This window comes from Condylura cristata, unplaced genomic scaffold (genome assembly GCF_000260355.1).
Source record: "Condylura cristata isolate star-nosed mole 26May11 unplaced genomic scaffold, ConCri1.0 scaffold00011, whole genome shotgun sequence".
Classification (NCBI taxonomy): Eukaryota; Metazoa; Chordata; class Mammalia; order Eulipotyphla; family Talpidae; genus Condylura; species Condylura cristata.
This window is the reverse complement of record NW_004567112.1, coordinates 50931261-50941149: the sequence shown is the minus strand read 5'-3', so window position 1 is coordinate 50941149 and position 9889 is coordinate 50931261.

Sequence of the window (9889 nt, the reverse complement as noted above, 5' to 3'; positions counted from 1 at the left end):
TTGGCCTGAATAATCATACTTAGGGGACTTTACTCTAAAGTTCAGTAGTATGTGCTGCTTTATGCTGCCTATCAGAGACAATACTTACTCAACTACAACACTACCAAGATTATTTATTATCAGAGATGGCGCTACAATCCTATTTACTCATTAGGTTTTTTGTACCACTCAGATTTATACAAGGTTTTGAATGTCTCCTTTTGTATGTTTAGCAGCATTCAGTTACATTATGCAGACTCTAAAAATGCTATGGTAAATAGGACTTGTAAGTATAGAACAAAACAAAGTTATTTTTAAGATATTTTCTTTGATTGAATGGAACTTTAATGTTAAGCATAATATTGCTTAAAACAGAATCTGGATTAGTACAACGACTATGTGAAGAGGGTTGAGTGATAGGTAATAGGCAAGGATTTCTCAAAGTTTCACTAAATCTCATAATTGCGGTTTTTACCATTTTCTCCATGTCTCTTTACCTGACTATCTTTTCTTTAATATTGTTATTTTCAGAACTTTTAGATTGTTCAGCAGGCTTGAAATATGTAGATCCTTAATACCTATATTTAGTCTGCCAGGCAAAGTACTTTCCATTTAGAATGTTGTTCTGTAATTGACAGTTTATGAAAGGTGATCTTTTTTAGTATAGGAACTTTTTCCTGCTAATCATTTGTCTAGCACTCAGCATAGTAATTGATGCATTTATGGTGTTTAACGTTTGTTGAACATTTATAATTTAGCCTGGGTGAATGGGCTTACTTGTGTGAATTGGAATAGATAAAACATAAGCAATAGTAATGAATCAGGGTCACACTTTTTAGAACACAGTTTCTTCCTCTTTTTTTATGCTTGTATTTTAGGGCAAATGAAAGAAACTTACATAGGAAATAAGATATCTGAATTCTGATCCCCGATTTGTGAATAATTACATTTATGATACTGGAAAAGTCTTTGAACTACTCTAAACATTCATTTCTGCATTTGTAGAATGGAGAAAATTAACTAATTTATAAGGTCTGTTGATTTACAAAGTTATGTGATCGTGTGAAAAGTCCTTGATATAATAACAGGACTGAGAAATTAACTGGAGATAAGGGGTCCTATCAGATAGAGGATGGATATTTCCTTGTTTCGCGTCATGTTTCTGAAACCTCAGAAGCAAAACGAAGATTAAAAATATATATATATATATATATATATATACATATATTGCAAGCCCCCCTGACAGTGTTGACAACATAAGAAGTATGCATATGTCCAAATAATTTCAGGGATCCAAAAGCAGAAATTAAAGTGTATTTATTCCAGAAGCCTTGACTTAAGATCAGAAAAAAAGATATTAAAATATGTTCTACAGAGATGCAGCGGTACAAGAGGTACAATTTTGCAGTAGTTAATTTTCATTTAAATTAGAAGTTGTGTTAATTAAGGTGAGGCTAATGCAGTGATGCAAAGTGACGGTGTAGGTGATAGAGTGATTTTGCTTCTCTCAGTCACTCAAGAACATCAGCTTCTTTTAAGTCTTTATAGTAGGGTATTGTGAACATCTGTAAAATCAGGTGATTGTCATATATTTGGCTTCCAGCTGTTGAAGGATGAGTAGGTGGAAGCAGATGCACAGTGGAGGTCAAAGACATGTCTTCTTCAATTTTGGTGGGCACATGGAAGTATCTACTGCTGGATGATTGGATGATTTATATATATATATATATATATATTTTAAGGTCAAATTCAATCACAATATCCTTTATTATCTGAAGAATCGCTTTAATTGATGAATGTATTATATAATGAATCATTGTGTACACTTTTGATTCATTAATGATATCACCAATATACCCAATTTGGATATATAATCATGATGGAATATAAATATCCCATATGGTCATTGAAGTGACTTTTGTAACAGAATATTTAACAGATTAGAAATTAGTTTGTTGTGTTGTTAATTTTTTTTTTAAATTTATGAAACAAAGCCTAATTGTTTTATGAATAAATCCTATGTACATGGATAAATATATATCAACCTATAAGAATAATATATAGGCATACGATAATAGTATTAATAGCTAATGCTTTTGTTTTCCCTAGCTATGTTTTCTAGTTTCCCCAGTGAACATTTATCATGTAAATAAGTAAAATAAAAATCACAAAAATTAAATATGAGAATCCTGAGATGCTGTAGGAAATTCAAATTCAAGTTCATTTTAATTCAGTTATTATTCAGAGACATTTATGATATACAAAAGCAAATTTTACAGAAAGTTCAGGAGAGAGAATATAGGAAAGATAGAGTTAATGTAACTGGCCTGTGTCTCTTACTCCTGTGATTACTCTGGGTGTGCTACAAGGAGATGAAATTTAGGCAGATAACTGGGTACTCTATTTTTTTTTTAAATTCACCTGAAATTCTTCTGTTTTCTCACTGTGCTCACTATATATGACGTTGATATCCTGACTTCAGGTTACCACACATTTTCTGAGAATCCTCTTTATCATGTTTCTTAGTCACCCAGGAGAGACCTAGTTTTTTTTCCCTCTTTTCCTGCTGTGTCAAACTGGGTGGCATAAACTCAAGATATAACACATATTAATTAGTGCCTAGTTTTGGAAGTATCTACAAAGGTAGCTAAATGCACGTAACATATTGTACGTGAGATTTTATGCCACTCCCATGGGGTCAGAGATTCTTTCAATCCAAGCTTCCTTTTCACTTTATCTAATAGTGAGCATTGCAGCCTGCTGGTCCTGACTATTACAATATAAATACCTTTATCCAAGGACAATTGTTTAATATTTTAAGAGATTATATGCTTTTAGTTCATATTCAGAAATAGTATTTCCTATGGTAACAATGTCTCTGCCCTGTCCTTGGAGTATATGTGTCCTCAATGTTGCTCTGGAGGGCTTTTAATTTTTTTTCCTGCTCCTTCCCACGGACCATAGAAATCATAAAACAGTATATTAGTTTTTAATGTCCACTTTTATGGAGACTTAGGGACAGATTCTATTCTACTCCATTCATTGGCATCAAAGCCTGTGTTTAATTTAAGGGAATTAGAAACTGGTGATTGCTAATATGTCCTATAATTGATCCATGAATAAATAGAGACTTAAATGAACACTTCACTGTGTTGCATATAGTTAATATATATAGGAAGAAAAGTTGGGATCAATATAATAATACCAATTAATGATAGTGATGCAAACTTCCAGTTTGCAATGTAGATAATTTTATTTTACACAGAGTCCAGAGGATAAGGTGTATTGAAGCCAAATAATTCCTTTTAGAACTGAGAAGAACTGAATTTCCAGACTATGCACACTCTGCAAGTGTTAAGTTAGCCATCCAGAATTAATCTCATAACAGAAATACTAGAACTCAGCCTGCTGAGATGGACTGCAAAAAGGGAGGCATTTCTTGGCCCAATGAAGGGAACAGGCAGCAGGGCATAGCAGGAAGCAATTCTATGGACCTCAGAAAGCTGGTTTTGTTTTGTCTTCTAACAAGGTATATTAATCATCTGGTGTTCCAGGAGGATCATGGCATGCACAGATAGATGCATGGATGGTTTCCATGAACTATGTTCATTCATTTACTCAGTCTATTTTATTGAGTTCTATGCTTTGGAATTACTGAGAGCAGTGAATAAAACAAGCAAAGATCACTGTCATCTTGGAGCTGACATTCCTCAGGGCAAAGAGATAATAATAATAATAGTAGTTTTGTTTTTTATAAGTGCTATGAGGAAAAAGCAAGAAAGAGAGAAAGAATTAGCTGGGGAGTCATGGGTGAACAGATATTAAAGAGGTTATTTGACTAAACAAAAAACAGAAAAATGAGCTCTCTTAACAAGTGTTAGACAAGACTATTCAGCAGAGGGAGACTAATCAAAGACCCTGATATAGTTTGGACCTGAAATATTTCCTAGACAGTAAAAAAGTCTGAGTGCAAAGAAGTACATGTAGAAGAAGTGGTGGGAGATAGAGCCAGAGGAATAATAGGGCTCTAGAATTGTACAGATGTATGTACGTGGTACAGACTTTCTCCTTTTCTCTTTTTGATAAAGGATTATCCTTGAAGTTTTGAGAAGAATAGTTACACATATAACTTCTACTTGAAGAGAATTACTCTTACTTTTTTGTTAATAAAGGGGAGAAAACAGAAGCAGAGGACCATTTAGAAGGACATTAAAATAAGCAAAGAAATATATAATGGTGAAGTGGGTTTATACACACATCCCTGTTATCTCTGTAACCATATATATTATCTATATAGGGTATACATGATAACTATTACCATTAAATAAATAATGTAAATTGTATTAGGTTGAGATCAGTGAGGGCCCTGAAGTTTACTGTGTATGGTTGGGCCTACGTTTTGGTACTCCAGTTTAAAATCATCCTGTTGCCTAATGGTTTGTGTAGCTTTGGGCACATTATGTGTTATCGTTAAACATCAATTTTATCAGCTGTATAATGCAAATGATACTTAAAAATAATTGGAGTTTATTGTGAGAAACAAATGTAAATTTGCATCATGCCTGGAATATAATAAATACTCATTGCATGATAACTTTTCATGCCATGAGTGATTTTTCATCTTTCATTTAGAAAGCTTGTATCCTACAATGCAGCTAATAAGTGTCCTGTGACCTTTTTTATCTAAAAAGAAACATGTAACATTATAACTCTAAAAACTAAATATTCCTGTAGAAGAATGATAATTCTATTGAAAATACTTGAAGTTTATGCTCATTTTTGTGGAAAAATCAATCAAGACTAAAAATTACATTTTTAGTATTTTAAAATACAACATGAAAATACTGATTGTCTTGCATTATATTAACATTAAATATTTTCATACAATAGAGTTGTACTTAAATTTCATCAGCTTGTTTTCCATCCTTGACATATTTTGATAGTTCTACTAAAATCATAGGCACAATTTGAACTGACATATAAACACTTAACATTCTCATCATTGAAAGGAACCAGAAATACACCTCAAGTGCTTTGGTGTTATCAAGAATTCACTGAAGAGGAAACAGATCTCAATGATGGGAAGAAAATATTTATGTGATTCAGCAGAGGTTATGCCTGGTGGAGAGACGAGATGTATTTGCTGCTTCAGTGAACCAGTTTAAATTCATCAGTCTTGATAGAGGTGAATAAGCTCTGAAAAATGTTTTCTTAAACTGTTTTTCTTTACAGGGTTTGATGCTGCTTTATTTTTTCTGACCATAGTCCTACCAGGTGCTAGGTCCAGGAATTACAGTTCCATGAATTTTATGAACATGAGTAAAAATGTAAGACTTTAGGAGAGATTTATAGGTATCTTAGGTGAATGGGAAAGTATGATTTACCTAAAAACATCTGACAAATGTTTTAAGAATAAACTAATTTAGATATATTTAATCCATAAATTTAGATCACTAAGCAAAAATAACAGATTTGGGGAAATCTTTAAAAATTCGTAATTAGGATTATTTTCCAGAAGAAGTTTTGGCATTTAGATGCAGACTTTTCTTTTTTTATGTCCACCATATAGTATGAAACTTTTCCACAAGACTAAAAATTAAAGAAGCAACACATTGAAAAACCCACAGGTGATGTTGTTGATATACGAAGCTAGGCCTGTATCCAGCTCAGAGATTATTCTCTATCTAGAAAGTACAACAAATAAGGAAGGCACTAATTCATAGCAAAATTTAAGACATTAAGGGAAATGTTGATGTATTTCATTCTGTTATTATTAATTTCTCTAGCAACCTATGAATCAATTCTTCTCATGTTAAATATTTGATATTAGATTTATATTGAGAATTCCCTAAACATGACCTATCTTAAAACACCACATACCACAAAAATACATCTCCTCTTTCGTCTTAAAAAGCCACCCATTCCGGTCCTCCCTGGTGGTGCAGAGGGTTAAAGCACTGCACTGAGAAGCTAAAGACACTTCCGCATGAGTTGAATTCCCTCCTGCCCCAGAGGTGACCACATGGCGTGGCAGACCTCTCTCCTGACCCGCCCGCTGCTCCCCTCAGCAGTGTACTTCATATATCTGCCTGTTCTGCTCCCCACTCTATCTCTGGTGAAGTCTCTCACCGCCCCTGAGCCTCTGGCCTGTACCCCAGTTCTGTATGTACAATTAAATAAATCTTTAAAAAAAAAAAAAAAGCCACCCATTCCACAAAAGGCTTTTTAAAAATTAGATATTGGGGAAAAATTAGATATTGGGGAAGTCGCCCCAAAGAAACTTTCTTAAAAGAAAACTCTGCCTAAATTTCTTTACCTTTCCAAACACATTCTGTTTAATTACAATGACTTTAGATCAAATCAGTCTCAGTGAATACTTGACAAAAACTTCTATTTTATAAATTCTACTCTTTAAATCCGAATTGTAGTGTTTATTTTTTAAATTAGACATCAGGGAAATCTGATTAAAGTTAAGTCTCCCCCAAAAGATACTTTATTCTTCATTTTATACAGTTTTTCATCTCAGCTGTAATTCCCATGGACTTTCCACTATCAATTCATCCATATGCTGTCACCATAGTCCTGGGTGCTCTTCCCACCCCAGTTTTGATCCTGTTCCCCTTTTCAGCTCTATAGAATGCCTCTGATTCACAGTTGTTTGTTGATTTTAGTTTTTACTTTATTACAATTGCTTTTTTTGAGCCCTCCCTGGGTTAAAGCACAGCACTAAGAAGCTAAAGCCACTTCCTCATGAGTTTGATCCCCGCCTGCCCTGGAGGTGATCCCACATGGCGAGGCAGACCTCTCCTGACCCGCCCATTGCTCCCCTCAGCAGTGTACTTCAACAGTCTGCCTGTCTGCTCCCCTACTCTGTCTCTGGTTAATCCTCTCACTGCCCCTGCACCTCTGGCCTGTACCCCCATTCTGTATACATAAATAAATAAATCTTTTTTTAAAAAAACATTTCCCCTCTCTCTCTGATCCCTTACACTCCTGCTATTACTGAAACCATATGGTGTTTTTTTTTTTTTCTTTTTCTTTCTGGCTTATTTCACTATGCATGCTTCCTTCTAGCTCCATCCATGCTGCCACAATGGCATGAGTTTATCTTTTTGATTACTTTTAGTATTCCATTTTGATTACTTTTAGTATTCCACATCTTCTTGAACCAGTCATTTTTTTGGGCATTTGTGTTGATTCCACATCTTCCCTATTATAAATAGAGCAGCAATAAACATAGGGGTGCAGGTGTCCTTTTGAATTAATGTTTTTGCATCCTTTGGGTAGGTACCTAGGAGTGGAATGGCTGGGTTATATGGAAGCTCCATTTCTAGCAGTTTGAGAAATATCCAAACAGCTTTTCATAGTGGTTCGACCAATTTGCATTCCCACCAGCTATAGGAGAGTTTTTTTTTCTTCACATATTCACTAACATGTTGTTGCTGAGGATTAGCAACACCATGGTGTGTTGCTGGTATCTAATTGGTGTGAAAGGCATCTCATTGTGGTTTTGATTTGCATTTCCCTTATTACAAGTGATGTTGAAAATTTTTTCATATGCCTGTTGGCCATCTGGATTTCCTCTTTGGAGAAATGTCTTTGTAGCTCTTCTACTCAGTTTTTTTCTACTCAGTTTTGACCAAAAATTTATTTTTTGTTGAATCTTGTTGTTCACTTTATTTTTTGTTGAATTTTGTCAGTTTTTGTATGTCTTTGTGAACAGTCCTTTATCATTAGTATCGTGTGCAAAAATTTTCTCCCAATTAGTGGGATGTCTCTTTGTACTGTGTAATGTCTCTTTTGCCATGCAGAAGCTCTTTAATTTGATATAGCTCCAGCTGTTTATCCTTTTCTTCACTATCCTTGCTTTGGATGATGTATCTTTAAAGGTATTGTAGTTTCTAAATATGTTTTAAAGAATATTTTCTTGAAAGTTCTAATTAGTTTTGCCATTGTAAGATGGCTGCTAAATTTTGTTTAATCATAATGAATAATGATCATAATTTAAGAATAAGTAATTCACACATATATAACCATAATCAAGGAACAAAATGACGCTCAAAATGTCAAAGGATAATGGTATGTTCAAATTACATTCTGTTCCAAGCATAAGATGAATAAGGAAAAAAGTAATTAAAAAGCCTAGGTCAACTTTTAGTTCCTAGATAAAGGAGACAAAGAAGCCTATTCTAAGCCTACTGGGGAAAGTCAATCTTATTCTCTTGTGGGAACTGATCCACAGTAGTTATGAGAGTGAAAAGGTTTCCTGTGATAATTTAAGGCTTCAATTGACTTAAACTCAAAATAATTCATATAGCAAAATGACACATTTTGAGAAGGCATGTTGTGAACATCTTGGGTGCTTATCCTTCAGTAAAATATGTCTTTTAAAAGCCTCAGCTTTAGAAGATTATACTTTTTATCTGATTTAGTTGAATATTTGTGTGAGACAAGACTGTGGTGTCTAAAAACATCTCAAAAATCTCTCCCTCTTTTTCATGGAATTAAAACATAAATCTTGCTTGTGAGAGATGTGCTCTGCCTTGTAAAAATATGGGGATAATTGGGACTGTGCCCCTTAACCATTTATAATTTATGTTGTGTTTTATAGCAGAGCCTGAAATATGAAATCACAAATGAAGATGGAACGGGAATGCATTTTGTTTGTATATTAGGTACAGAACACAGTGACTATTATGTGTTAGAGAGTGTGCAAAGTGCTCTAGTATATTTTTTTTCATAGATTATTTAGAAGAAATTGATGTTTTATGACCTGAATTTCAAATGGTTACCTTTATTTCCTAATTTTTGTGTGCTCATGACCTCCACATATCAGCACTTTCCTAACCTTCTAATGTAACAGCAAACTACTTCTAAGGCACAAGAAAATCGTTTTAAGAAAGCGGAGCAAGTTTCTGTGAAAAATTAATCTATGTCAAGAGAGTCCTTGGGGGTAAAAATGGGAAAACTGCTACCACAACACTTCAGACTAGGCTGTATAATGAAAGACATAATTTTGGAATTAATCTGTTGTGAAGAGAATCTTGATTATCAGTTGGTTGATATTTATTATTTTAGAAACAAAAAAATATTTGTAAACTTGCATGTTTTTCTTCAGAGATGAATATGCTTCCCTGATAATTTGGAAGCCCTACTGGTTCCTTTTAGATATTTAGACAAGTCACAGCAGAGAATGCCTGTCAATAAAAGAACAATTTGTCTTTTAAACTGAATATACATAACAGCTCCTTTGCTGTCACCAGCTATTGATTGTAACCTGAAGGGTTTTCTTTCTTTTCAAAAGTTTAGTTGTTAACAAGGCAAAATTTCTCTTATTTCATTTGCATAATTGTTAGTTCAGTTCTGAATGCATCCTTTTCCCTCTTTTTGATGGTGTACTCCATAGTAATTAAGAAATAACAGTACAGAGGAACTTGAGTTTTCTTAGTAGATTATTATTACAACAGGTTTTATCACCCCATTTAATATTGAGACTTGAAATTCAGCATAATTTTGGTGTTGATGCATATTTTAAGGAAAGGCATGAGTCCCTTTGATCCATAAATGAGTCAAGCATAGTTAGATAATTCTGTTCTAATCAACAAACCCCAGATGTTAGGGGCTTAGAGTAACAAGCTGTATTTCATGCCCCTTCATGGGCCGTCTCGGTAATTCTGCCCCTTGTCCTCTTCATTCCAGAACTAGGGATGGTATGTCAATCATCTGAAACATTGTAAGTTATGTTGGAGAACAAAACAAACAAACAAACAAGCAAAAAAGCTGTATAGATGCACTTTTCTTAAACTTTCCTTTTAGTAGTAATATTGGACTCGCCTGCTCACATTTTCACTAACCAAAGGAGCTGTATGGCAATACTAAAATTCAAATAAAAGAAAAAAATTCAACCCTA